Here is a 14,338-nt window from a genome sequence, read left to right on the forward strand (position 1 = left end):
AGTCCTCAGGGCTCTGCCTGCCAATTTTCTGTCATCTATTTTGAGAGTCTGCAGTGGGTGTGTGCTTTAGGTATAAGCATGATCCTAACAGAAGGTCATCAGATGGTGACATTGCTTCATCCACTAATCTCCTGCCTTTGCTTGACCATCATTTTTACTCCCTAAAATCCTTTATTGTGGTGCATTGCAGATTACTCTCCAGTGGCGTTCCAAGAGTTTCTGGGCTACAGGCTTTGCTTTATTATATTCTCCCTATTTGTGTTGTTTCTGCATTTAGGATTTCACTCTATAAATATGCCATCTTGCAAAAGTTATTAGCCCAGAAAAAAATATTACTGGTGTAAGGACATTGGTAGTGACCCCTTCATCTTGAATGGCAAGGGGCTGAAACTGCTACCCTGGTTTCCCCCACAATGATTCAGGTGAGGATTGTGGCACTTCACTCAAACTGCCCAGGATCCTACTTTTTCCTCCAAGCTCTGCATTGGGTGGGATTGCATCTGCCCCGGAGAGGGGTGGGACACTTGTGTGTAAGAGAATAAGCCATGTTCACACACTTGCCAGAGAAGGTGTGAGGCTTGTGGTAGGGTTTTATAAGCCCAATGCCTGTCCTTCACATTCAACACTGTCTTGGTGCCCACCCTGGTTTGTTTGTTTGTTTATTTATTTCATTTATATCCCACCTTTTTTTCCTCCTTAAAGAACCCAAGGCAGCGTACATAATTGTCCTCTTCCTCCATTTTATCCTCACAGCAACCCTGTGACGTTGGTTGGGCTGAGAGTCTGTGACTGGCCCAAAGTCACCCAGTGAGCTTCCATGGCCGAGTGGGGACTAGAACCTGGATCTCCCAGCTCCCAGTCCAACAGTGTAACCACTAAACCACACTGGCCCTGTGGAAAGGGCTGAGTAGGAATTATAGCCTATTAACTAGATTGCCAAGGGAGACCCATGTTTATTTGTTTTTTCTCCTACTCTGTACTGTCCACCATGGAAGTTTGGCGATTAGTGCAGGGCATGCTGCCTTAAATAGTATCGGTCAGTTGGTCACAATGGCAGGGCAGTATGGTGAGATGTATTCTATTTCTATTTAAATTATAATAATTATTTCTAAATGTGCATCTGTACAGATAAAACAACATCTGCAAATTTTATGCCAATCTATGTCCTCTTTTGTCCTCTTCTCTGGCTAAGCATAAGGGACCACCCAAATTCGTGAGCACCTGGAGGCACCAAAACAGTGAAGGGGTCTCCCTAGACTTGCCAGCAGGGCTTCAGGATGCAGGGGCAAGCACAGGGACTTCTTTGGATCTTGCCAAGCTCACGCATCCAGTTTTGGGGCTCAGGGAGGGTAGTGACTCAGGAGGGCCACCGTCGAATACCAAACAAGTGTGGCCAATTGGAATCCATTCAGGCAGAGCACTGTTTCCCGACTCAGAGCTTGGCCCCACGTAGGCAGGAAGGCAGGTTGCAAGGCAGCCCCTGGTTTAGACAGTGTTCTTGCACAGTTAAGTGCATTCATTGATTATCTTCTTATGTTAAACATTAATACAGTTGTGGCTCTAGTTAACTCAATAACTTCTTTATTTCAGGTGTGGATGTAATCCCTGACAGCAGAGTTCCAGTTGAGGAGCATAGGAAGCTGCCTTATATTGATTAATTTCATTGGTCCATCTAGCTCAGTATTGTCAACACTGACTGGCAGCAGTGGCTCTCCAGGGTTTCAGCCAGGTGTTTTTCTAGCCCTACCTGGTGATGCCAGGGATTGAACCTGGGACCTTTTTGCATGCAAACCATGTACTCTACCCCTGAGCGTGCAAATCATATACTCTTCACATGGAGTTTTTGTCCTACTGTTGAGCTTGGTTACTCATGGAAGTTTGTGGGTCCTTTAGATGACGTCATGAACCTCCAGGGCATCTCCTGCACTAAAAGACCTTTATTCCATTATTTAAATGATCGGAGATAATGAGCTATCAGATTGCCCTCTTGTGTTCCGCTTGAGTTCCCTCCATGAAAAAGGAAAAACTACAATAAGAGGGTGGGTGGGGGGAAGGAAGTGCATGTAAAGGAAGTCCTTTGTGATCCTGCATTTAAAACAGAAGCAGAAAGCCGTGTTTTAAATGCAGGACTTTAGGCTGGTGTAGAGATGCTCCATGGCTCCTGTACCTTTGATACTGTGACAAATCTGGCTGTCTAATTTGCTTAGTATTAATGGGCCTATCACTGTGGTTTTGCCTGACAAACTTGACAAGTGATCAGGTATTTAAGAAGAGGACTGAACACACACACACACTCCTGGAGGGCTCTAGCCTTTGGAATGTAACAACCATCAGGGTTTGTGGGAGGGACAGAGAAAGAAGAAACTTTCCTGGTTTCAATTTAGGAAGAGACATAGGGAGTGAGGTAGAGCTGCGAGCTGGCAGAAGGTGAAGTGCCAAGTTTTCTTTGGGAACATGATGCAGGACTAGCAGCTGTGCAAACTGATTTAAGAGTCTGTTTTGCTCCCCAAGTGCTCTGCTTGCATATTGGTAAATAAACGGATATCACATGGATACATTGCCCAGTACTCTTTTGTCCGAAGGTAAGTAAAGAAGCCCTATAGCCTCTGGACCTCACCACCCAGGGCAGTAGGTGCCTCACATCTAACAATTAGAGGTGTCTGACTCCAATGGGTTGGCCGGAGTGCCAAATTCCCCAAGTAGCAGATGCTGCAAGGTAGGGTAAGGGGCTTGTGGGGGGAAAGGCTGGGGACTCGCAGGGGATGGAGGGATGTTCAGACCCCATTGTGCTCCTTCCAAAAATTTCATCGAGAGTGTGACAGGACCTGAATGTTAGGATCAGTCTCAAAAAACCTGAGCCAGTTTCCTTTTATGTGTGTGCGTGTGTGTGGAAATAGCTCATTTTGCCAAGCTCAATTCTGACCTGACCTGATGGGAGTACACCCATTACTGTTGACATTTGGCACTGGAAAACCCCCCGTTGGAACCAGGTGGCTCTTTGTTGTGACCATATTAATGTCTGGTACACCATGCTGATTAATGTGCTGTTCTCCCTCCAATAACTTTAGTAATCAAAAACACAGGTACTCTGGAAATAATCTGGCATCCTTTAAAAAAAAACCTGTCTCTCTTTCTGTCTTGCACATTGTATTATGAGCAATCATATTAAGCTCTGGGATGCTGCCTGTGCAAATGTCAGTGGTCATTTACTTCAATATCGATTTGGTTGTTCCGCTTCATCATGGCCTGAATGACAGCCTATTAAACTGTCTAGGTGGCTCTATGGAAGAGAAGCTGTTCAAAGATCTGCTGTGCTAGTCCTATGCCTGCCTGCACAGAGGGAGGATATTTCAGTGGTTCTTTTCATCCTCTCTTTCCCCAGCTGACAACAGGGAATGAAGCAGAGGAAGGACCCTGGCGAGTGAGTCAAGCACGACTCTTTCAATATACTGTGAGAGTGTAGGGTGGTGTGCTGTGCCTTCTTTTGAAAGAATAAGCAGGATGCGCAGTGCGCGCAGATGCAGCTGGGTCTATACACCTGTTAAGAGGAATAGCTTTGCAGCACATGACTCTGTATTTCACGGCTCCTGCGGTCAGGTGTTGGGGTGGTGATGGTGACGTGGTTTATAAGCAACAAACATCAGATTAGAATGGATTAAGACTGCACCCTGTGGGGTGTGTGAATGCGTAGAATTTGTGACAGTTCAAATAGCTGGAGTGGCAGGGTTGGCCCAAGATGGTTTGCTGCCTGAGACGAAGAATGAGATGGCGGCGCCCCACCCATTCCGTGTACAAAAACTGACTGGGCTGGCAGATGAATCTGTCCAACACTGATGATGGGACAGCATCCTCCAGTGCACCTGAAGGCATCAGGCTAACTGACGGGGTGCAGAGCGGGCAGGGTGGTGCACAGCTCTCTCCTCCCAGCACCTTGCTGCTACCTCCCAGCATTGGCTGCCTGAGGCGACTGCTTCACTCTGCCTAATGGTAGGGCCAGCCCTGTGGTGCAGGCATAGGAACATAGGAGTCTAACATATACCAAGTTAGGCCATAGGTCCATCTAACTCAGTATTGTCTGCACTGATTGGCCGTGGCTATCCAGGGTTTCTGACGGGTCCTTCCCAGCCCTTTCTGGATATGGCTTGAACCCGGGACTTTTGCATGCAAAACATGTGCTCCACCACTCCACTATGGCCCTAAGGGCTACAGCAATTTCCCAGGCAAAAGCTTAATGTTGAACATCATGCCCCAGTGCTCAGTATGTCCCCCTGTACAGCCCAGTACACATTAAAGAGGATTAACAGGCTGGCTCTTCCATTGAACAGAGTGAGCTGGCCACTTCAGGCGGCAGGTTTGAGATGCTGCTAAATGGTGGCAATTTGTCCATGATTGAACCGTTATCATCAAGGGAGGGCACAATGTGGACTTCTTACTTCACTTTGTGGAAATTAGACCATGTGCAGCCGCGATTTAGTGCAAGTCATGATTTGTGCACGTGACGCCCCCCCCCCCCATTTGCAAGTTGGCCCAACTTGCCACACATCGAGTCGGGCCAACTTGTGGATGATCGAGTCAGAGTCTGGGGCCCCAAGCTGGTGAAAACTCTCCGAGCTCCACCCCCAAATGGATTTCTCTGACTGTCAAGAGTTCCTTGGAGGCCTCTCTCAGTCTAATCTAGTAGCCAAGTCCAGACACAGACAAAGGGATTCCTTTCAAAGCTTTATTCTTCTTTTACAACTTAACAACTCTACCGTTAGCAATTAGATCTGAGCAGCAGAGTACCTATGCCCTAAGTTGGAACAGTTGGTCCCCGTTTGAAAGGGAATTACTGGCAGACCCCTGAACTTAAGGACTAGGGAGAGTCCCTCCCCTTTTCCCTTGGATCCTCTGGGCGCAGCCGTTGTTTGCGCGCCAACTGGGCACTACGCCTCCTTTCTGCGCCCTCCATTTGGCGCCGCTCTCTGCGTCGGCGTCGCGCGTCCACCAAGTCTGCTATCCGCACTCTGTCACTCCCTGGACTGCTATCTAAGCTAGGAATGCTGGTGGGAGGAATCTCCGTCAGCTGTGGGCCCTGGGAAAGAGGAGCGCGCTCCTCTCCCAGGAGCGACTGCTCTTCCTCAGAATCAGAACTACTCTGGGATTCTATGGGCTCAGTGTCCACCCTGACACTGACATCCCTATGCAGGAATAGCACATTTAAGCCCGGAGAGCTACCAGCACACTGGCAGGAGGATCAGCCATGGAAGGGAACCTGAATACCTGATATGTACATAGTGATTCTGAAAGTCGTAGCAGCCCTTATTCTGGGAGAGGCATGGCTACAAGGCCAGGAGAAGGGAGGAAAATGGTGGCCTTGTGGGACATGGCTTCCTCTCCACATGTGTTTTGCCTGGAGTGGCTGTGGATGCAGCTGGAGGATCCAAGCCTTGCTAGGCTGGCAACTGGGTTTGAACAAAAGGCAGGAAGGGAGGAGGGAACAGGGACGTGGAAATCAGACAGATGCGCATTCCTCAAGGATCTCTGAGCTCCACCTCAACGCTTGGTCCAACTCAGGTCTGTATCAGATTGTGAGTGTTTCCGCCTACCCCTTTTCACCTGCAAATCACAAAGTACTCGGGTGCATATGTAACCCACACTCTGGTGCACATTCACTCTTCTCTCACTGATTAAAGTGTCTTTGTGCACACTTTTTAAAAAGTATGCATTTTTCACACACATTTTTCTGATGTAGGCATTTTTCAAACTCATATTTCCCCCTCGCCACTGAACATCATCGCAAACTTAGGAATCTATGAGCTTTGACTTTAGGTTGTACTCACATTTGCAAGGTGTGAATGGAGTAAATCATGGTCATAAATGAATGGAAATGAATTCTCACACATCCCTAGGATGGAGGGAGGGAGGATTGCATCCAGCCTACTCAGGGGGCCTCTGAGGGATGAAAAGAGCGTGGCCTTGGAGCTGCGGTGAGATCTCCTGTGTGTGATGTGGAGGGTTATGAACCATGAAAAGAGGTTGATTCTTCCTTTCTTCCTCTTTTCTCTGGGCATGGGGACATAAAGCACCAGGAGGAAAAACTGATGGGCCAGGAGTGAAGGAACTGGCTCATCAGAAAGAGTCAATGACGTCTCCCACCTCATCCATAATTCTCCCTCACCCCTACTGATTTCACTGGAATTTATATTCTATATATCGGGAGCAGCAAATTGTAAACCCTGTGCCATTGAGTTCCAGCAATTTAATGCATAAAATGATGCATACTTCTAAGGTCATTAGAACTGACCTTATGTCCACTGATTCTGGGTATTTGCAAAATACTGAGCAGCCTGCTGCTGTTTATAACGCCATATGTGAATATATTGGCAGCACCTTTTAAAACCTTTTGGGTGAATCTGCCATTGTCCACCAACTCAGCAACGAAAGTGTTTCAATTTAATAGCAAGGTGCCATACAAATACTCTCACAATGAAATGGGCTCCATTTGGATCTTAAGGGTGCTCATCTGTACAACCCTAACACATTCACCTTACAAATTGAGAGCCCCAAACCTCATTTAATTCACAGCAAAGACTCCTGTTTTCCTCTGCAGGCAGCACCTTAAACAGGTTGCTGTTCCCACCACTAGCTGGGCCTAAACCTCTGCATCTTACACCATGCTGATTAATGCTCTTTTCTCCCTCCAGTAACTTTCTATGAATTCTGATTAAATGAATTCAAGCATCAAGACGCCTGAGGTGCTCTTATACAGTAACATCTCTTTCACTGTTTTTAATCTCTTTTTTGATTACATGTGGTGGCTCTTACAAGTCTTAAGTTGAATGGTATATTTTGATCTATTAAAAGACCGCACTCCAATTTTGCTTTGCTTTTGTTTATTGGGTGAAGCATCACACAAAGATCAAAGCCCACTGAGCCACCTGCTAAACAACTAGGTGATTACATGCAGTCAAACAAACAAAATTAATGTTCAGGAAAGTTCAGGCCCATTAACAATACGAAAGGTCAATTTTAACATGCAAGTAGCATTATTTTGAAGCTGGTTTGAGTGTTAGCAGCCAAATTTAAACAGGTGTCAGTATCCCTATTCCAATTTTTATTGGGAAGCTCTAGTTTCCTTTTGCCCCCATTTGCTCAAATTGTAAGGCAGACATTATGGGTGGCAGTGCCCGATCCAGGTTTTGGAGGGCTCTTGGGCAAGACACTCTCAAAGGGCCCCCTCCCTTAGTAAGTCTACCTCCTCACCTGCACTGTCACCAACTGCTATGGCTCCTCCTCCTCTTTCTCCACAGCTTGCTTGCTTGACAGGCAGCCAGCCAGTGAGCAAGTAGGCAGTGGCATCTACTGCTCCTCCTTCTCACCACCACCACGGCCACCATGGTTGCCTGGGCCAGAGCAAGAGGCAGGTGAAGAAGAGTAGCTGGGCTGGGGGGCTCTTGTCAGTGGGCCCCTGTTGGGCTGTGGGCCCTTGGTAGGTGCCTGACCATGCCTATCTTTGACACCAGCCCTGAAGGGTGGGATATGGGGGTGGATGATGATAAGAGGCATCTAAATCAAGAACAGTTGGGAAGAACTTAACAGGGAAGACATTTACTGTTTCATATATGGTGAGAACATCATGAGGTGGTCTCTTGTTAAAACACATGCAGAGTTACCCATTTCGATTCAGGTGTGGAGATGTCCCTCACCCAGGCAGGGAGGAAATGACGACTTTTCATGAAAAGGGATGTGTATGAAAAGGAATTTATGTGCAGAACTCTGAGAACTGCCTCCTCATGGGTGACTCCAGAAAAATTAGTGTGGGGGAGCAAAGGGATGGCAAAGACCACAAGTAGTATCCAACCGATGTTCCTCCAGTGATGGCCAGCTCTTTGATCCAGTGGAGGCTTCCATCAGTAGAATGGGGTGGGAGGTGATTTTTGGCAATTCTCTCTTCCCCTGCATCACTACCCATGCTGTTCTGAAGGGGTTTTGCCTATGCATCCCCCAATGTACATTTTGTACACATTTTCCCTTAAAAATGATTTTTTGTATGCATTTTCCCAACTATGCATTTTTGTACATATTTGCACCTAAAATAAGCATTTTTGTATGCATTTTTTCAGTGAACTGCAATGCAAAATTCAGAGAAGTGTACAATCTGAAGGATAAGTCCAGAAAGAGAAAATTAGTGGCATGATCCTATACATGTTTAGACAGAAAAATGTCCTACAACTCCCAGCATGGGAGTTTTTTTTCTGTCTAAACATGCACAGAATTGCACCTTAGGTTGTTTTGCTTAAAAATATGGACCAAATGAAATTATTCAGCTTCCCTACTTCAGACCATAGGTGTAAATGTTAGAGATGATACCTTCTATTTCCCCGGATCTTTTTATTCTGGATCTTTTTTATATATTGCATTTATGCAAGATGATATGTACCTATCTATTTATTTTACTTTCTGTTAAATCTGTCAGGGCCTGTTTGCTGAGTGGTTTTAGACTGGAGCAACAGTTGCCTGAATTGGGAGACCTCCACACATAGTTTACAGTAGCTCCCTAATCTTCAAATATAGAGATGACAGGTATAATTAAGACCTTATTAAACAGCCACATTTTAAAATCTGCAATTAACAGCCCCTCAATTAATTGTACCAATCAGTTAATATATAATTTAATGGTTTCAGGCTTTTAAAAAAGAGGACTGCACCTCCACAGGTGTTTAAATAGCAGGGCATTCTTTGGGGAAGAGTATGGGATTTTAAAAGGCAGCTAGTTAATTTTAGTGACAAATGCCCTTCTGAAGACAGCCTATAAATGTAAGAGAAGAAAATTATGGAAGTCATTGTGTGAGTAATTGCTTACAGTAGTAGTTACCCATTTATTACTTGAATAGATGGCATTACACTTGATAAAGGTGCTTTTTTTTGTCAAAGATTCTTGCCATGAAGGATCTTGTTCTGAAAAATACAGTCAGGGCCAGAAATATCGGAACAAGGATAACTGTTTTGGCAGTTGGCCTCTGTACACCACCACAGTGAAGTCGAAAGGAAACACACCCAGATGGGAGTGAAGTCAGGACTTTCAGCTGTAATTCAAGGGGTTTGACAAAAGTGGGGCACTAACCATTCAGGAAGGACAGCCAGTGGCATACACACACACCCATCGTTGGTAGCTCATAAGTAATGGAACAAACCAACATCATTTTAAACTGAAGGATCACCTTTGATACCTGGATGAAAATCCTTTGCAGTCAATGACTGCCTGAAGTCTGGAACCCATGGACATGACCAAATGCTGAGTTTCCTCCCTCGAGATACTTGGCCAGGCCTTTACTGTAGCTGCCTTCAGCTGCTGCTTGTTTGTGGGTCTTTCTGCCTTCAGTCTTGTCTTCAGTAAGTGAAAAGCGTGCTCTTTGGGTTGAGATCAGGTGACTGACTTGGCCATTGAAGAACATCCCACTTCTTTGCCTTGAGAAACTCTTGGGTAGCTTTTGCTGTATGTTTTGGGTCATTATCCATCTGCAATACGAAGCGGCGTCTTATCAGTTTGGCAGCATTCGGCTGAATCTGAGCAGAAAGTATAGCCCTATTCACTTCAGAAGTCATCCTACTGCTTTTATCAGCAGTCGGGTCATCAATAAACATCAGTGACCCAGTTCCATTGGCAGCCATACATGCCCATGCCATAACACTGCCTCCACCATGTTTGACAGATGATGTGATATGCTTTGGATCATGAGCTGTTCCTTTCCTTCTCCATACTTTTCTCTTCCCATCATTCTGGTACAAGTTAATCTTGTTTTATCAGTCCAAAGAATCTTATTCCAGAACTGGGCAGGCTTTTTTGGGTGTTTGCTGGCAAAGGCTAATCTGGTCTTTCGGTTCTTGAGCGTTACCAGTGGTTTGCACCTTGTTGTGAAGCCTCTGTATTTACATTCATAAAGCCGTCTCTTGACTGTAGATGTTGACAATGACATGCCCACCTCCTCAAGAGCGTTCTTGACCTGGCTAGATGTTGTGAAAGGGTTCCTCTTCACCATGAGCAGCACTCTGCAGTCATCCACTTTAGTTGTCTTCCATGGTCTTCCAGGCCTTTTGCTGTTGCTGAGCTTGCTAGTTAATTCCTTCTTTTTCAGGATGTTCCAGACTGTTGTATTGGCCACTCCCACTGTTTTTGCTATCTCTCTGATGGGTTTATGTTGTTTCCTCAGCCTAATGATGGCCTCCTTCACTCGCATGGACACCTCTTTGGACCTCATGTTGGGGGTTCCAGTGAACAGCTACCAAATGCAAATGTAACACTCAGAACCACCTCCAGGCCTTTTATGTGCTTGATTGGTCATGGGGTACCCAGGAAACAGGCCACCCCTGGCGATGCAGCTGCTTGCCAGCCATTAGTTCCATTACTTATGAGCCACCAACGATGGGTGTGTGTATGCCATTGGCTGTACTTCCTGAATGGTTAGTGCCCCACTTTTGTCAAACCCCTTGAATTACAGCTGAAAGTCCTGACTTCACTCCCATCTGGGTGTGTTTCCTTTCGACTTCAATGTGGTGGTGTACAGAGGCCAACTGCCAAAACAGTTATCCTTGTTCCAATATTTCTGGCCCTGACTGTAAATGCACTGAAATGCTGGGTTAGAGAGTCCTCAGGCTGACATTATTCCCGAGACAACTCTCTACACAAACATTTCATTCCGGTTTTAGGGTTAATACCAGCATTCCACACCCTGGAGTTAACCCCAGGAAAGACCACAATTTACATTGGATCAGCTCTGCTGCATGTTATGGCTTTGTTTTATTTGCTGCTGCTGCTGTTTTATTTCGGTCATATACTGTTTTTATTGCATTTAATTTATTATTATTTTATTGTATGCCACCAGTGAAGGAACTGTTCTTCACCAGGGAATGGTTTAATATGTTTATATGTACTGTGTGTAAAACCAGTGCTGGCTGAAGATGAAGGGGTGAACTACAAATGGGCGAAAAAAGTGTGTCTTTTACTTGAGGCTTGAGCCAGAGGAGAGATACAATGTAAACCTGGTGGTTGTCAGTTGGCTGTTCCTGTCTCCATTAAGAGGGTAATGCGAAATAGGGTCTGGCTTATATATGGGTAGCTTGGCTCCAAAATGGTACCATCTGATTGGAAGGTAGCTAAACATTCTAAGGATGCCTATTGGTCCTGAGTGAACAGAGGTAGTGTGACAGAATGTTGGCCACAGCAAAGCTGATTGGCTGGAGGTTTCTGACTGGAGTAAAATATAAGGAGCTCTAGTCCTTATATGTAGAGGCCTCTGAGGGTTCATCAGGAAGAGGTTGTCTGGAGAAGAGGACTTTCTTCAGGAGAGACTGGAGATGTCAGCATATTTGTTTGACGTTTACTACATACTGTAAAGCTTATCCTGTTATGTGTAGTTTAAGACAACCTACTATTGTTTAACATTTTTGTGCAGAGATATTTTGTGTATACTCTATGTATGGTTGGTAATACATGCCATTGTATTTTGAGGAAGTACTTTATACACTGATAAATAGAGACCTTGTGTCCTTAATTGGGTGTATGTATACCACATATTTGTTTGAAGTAAAAGGTTTTTTATTTTTGTGTACACACGCATGCATTTTCGTTCTTGTAAACATAACCAGACTTAGGGTCCATTGGTTTCTTTGGTTTGTGTTAAGTGTGATAGAGTGCAAGAGACAAAAAGCTTATATCTTTCTTCCCTCCCTCCTTCTTATATGCCAGCATTTCCCAGCCTGGTGCTTGCTATATGTTTTGGGTTTCAACTTCCATCAGCCCCAACCAGCATGGCCACGAATGCTGGGAGTTGTGGCCCAAAGCATCTGGAGGCAACCAAATAGGGGGAGGTTGTTATATAACTTGTGGTTAACCCCAAGAAAGCCTACTGGAACAGGATTCCATAGGAAGAAATGGAAGAACCAAGCAGTGTGAAAAAGGGCAGGGGCTAGGCAGCCTTTCTGCATGATGCTTGTTCAGAAGGTGGACCAGTGCCAGTGTGGTGTAGTGGTCAGAGCGTTGGATTGGGGCTTGGGAGATCCAGGTTCTAAGTCCCCGCTCAGCCATGAAGCTCTGTGGGTGACATTGTGCCAGTCACTGAGTCTCAGCCTAACCGACTTCACTGGGCTGTTGTGAAGATAAAATGGAGAGGAGGAGGATTATATATGCTGCCTTGGGTTCCATGGAGGAAAAATAGTGGGATATAAATGTTATAATAAAATCATCATGTCTCAAATATTATGATGAATTCTGTGGTTGCTATAGTTTTAGGGCAACATACAAGAAAATGTAGCTTCCACAACTATTTGCTTAGGTCCCAAAATCTTTTCAAAAGTTATTGGGTTCCAAAACGCATGCTTCCATTTCCCAAATTAGGATTTTCAAGGAATTAGGAGGATTTCCATTTCCTAACATCTGCATATTTTAAATTTCAGTACTACCATATTCAAAAGTATTCTTTCTGAAGCAAATGCACTACACTGAGGCAATGTGGAAAGATGGGGGGAACCTTTAAGGCGTATTAATGGTTTGCATGAAGAATATCACAATCAAAAATACAAAATGAGTTTGGGACAAGAGCTGTGGAAACAAAGGCAAGAATGAAAATGCTGCAACTTCAGTTCATCCCAATATAGCTTGGTATCTGTCCCAACAAGATTGTAATACATTGTGTGCAAACCAATCCCCATAAATGGGTTTCATTTTCATAAAAATAAACTACTCAGTGTTGGCTCTTAAAAAAACAAAAACAACAACAGGATCTCAACTGCGTTAGTATGAGCTGACGTGTTTCCTGTTGTGAGTCTGAGAGATAATTTAATTTAAGAATAATGGCACTTGGCAAAAAGATCATTTATGAGCTACCCTTTTGCCTAAGAACTGGGTAATTGGCATGTTGAGAATAATTCTCTCCCATCAAAACAACAATTCTGGAATGGCCTTTTCCTAGACACTTGCCAAAAAATCCATTTCAGAGTATGATTTGGGAGCAGGAAAGAGAATGAAAGAAATCCAAATAAACAAGACAAGGTTGTACCTCTGAGGATCTGATATCTCAGATCCAAGAGCAGCTTCTTGCGTGACTCTTTCCCTATATGGAGATTATTTCTGTGTAGTAATAAACAGCCATTTTTGCTTGCATGTATGAAGATGGCTTGATTACCTGTGTTTTGGAAACCACTTTGCTATTCCAGCTAGGAATAGCTCAACTAGGTCATCAATAAAGTATCTGTCAGGGCTCATGGATATGTATCACCAGAAATGTTTGGAACCCAGTTGTCTCCATGAATCTAACTGATCCACCATAACCATAAGACATTCCAGGATCAATTAAAACTTATCATATGCTGCTGAATGCCTGCGAGAAGAGAAAGGTCTTAACCTGGCACTGAAAAGATAACAATGTTGGTGCCAGGTGGGCCTCTTTGGGGAGATAATTCCATAATTTGGGAGCCCCCACTGAGAAGGCCCTCCCCCTTGTTGCCAACTTCCAAGCTTCCCTTAGTGTAGGCAGCCAGAGGAGGGCCTTAGATGCTGAGCGCAGTATACGGGTAGGTTCATGTTGGGAGAGGCGCTCCGTCAGGTATTGTGGTCCCAAGCCGTGTAAGCCTTTATAGGTTAAAAAACAGAACCTTGAATTGGGCTCAGAAAACATACAGGCAGCCAATACAAGCGGGCCAGAGTCGGTCTTATATGTTCAGACCTTCTGGTCCCCGTTATCAGTCTGGATGCCGCATTTTGCATGAGCTGCACCTTCTGAACTGTTTTCAAAGGCAGCCCCATGTACAGGGCATTGCAGTAATCTAACTTGGAGATTACCAGAGAATAGACAACTGAAGCCAAGTTATCCCTGTCCAGATAGGGCATAGCTGGGCCACCAACCAGTAGAAGGCACTCCTTGCGCATTTCCACTTGCACAAGGGAAGGTGCTGCTAGCCAAGTGTCATTCTTTTGGAAAAGTGGCAGACAACAGTCCTCTGTTTGAAGATGTCCTCTATTTGAAGAGGTTCCAGTTTACATACGGTTCAAAGTAAATGAACCATAAGGAGGGAGAGCAACAGGGCCTTGAAGCTGCCTTCAGCAGTGAGCACCTGGATAGCAGACTAAGCAGGCACAGGGTTCACCTAGTCAGTCTTCTCCACTATGGTGAGATGTATTGTATTTGCATTTAAATTATAGTTATTATTTCTACAACTGTAGACACACACAAATTTGCATATGCAAATGTTATGCAAATGGGTGCTCTCTTTTGTCCTTTTTTTTGGTGATGCATAAGTGGTCACCCTACCCATCCCCTGTCCTCCATCTGCATCCTCCTGTGCCTCTGGAGGTGTCAGGATT

The sequence above is a fragment of the Heloderma suspectum genome, chromosome 1 (genome assembly GCF_057233095.1).
Source record: "Heloderma suspectum isolate Gila_16-S chromosome 1, 16-S_ref, whole genome shotgun sequence".
NCBI lineage: Eukaryota > Metazoa > Chordata > Lepidosauria > Squamata > Helodermatidae > Heloderma > Heloderma suspectum.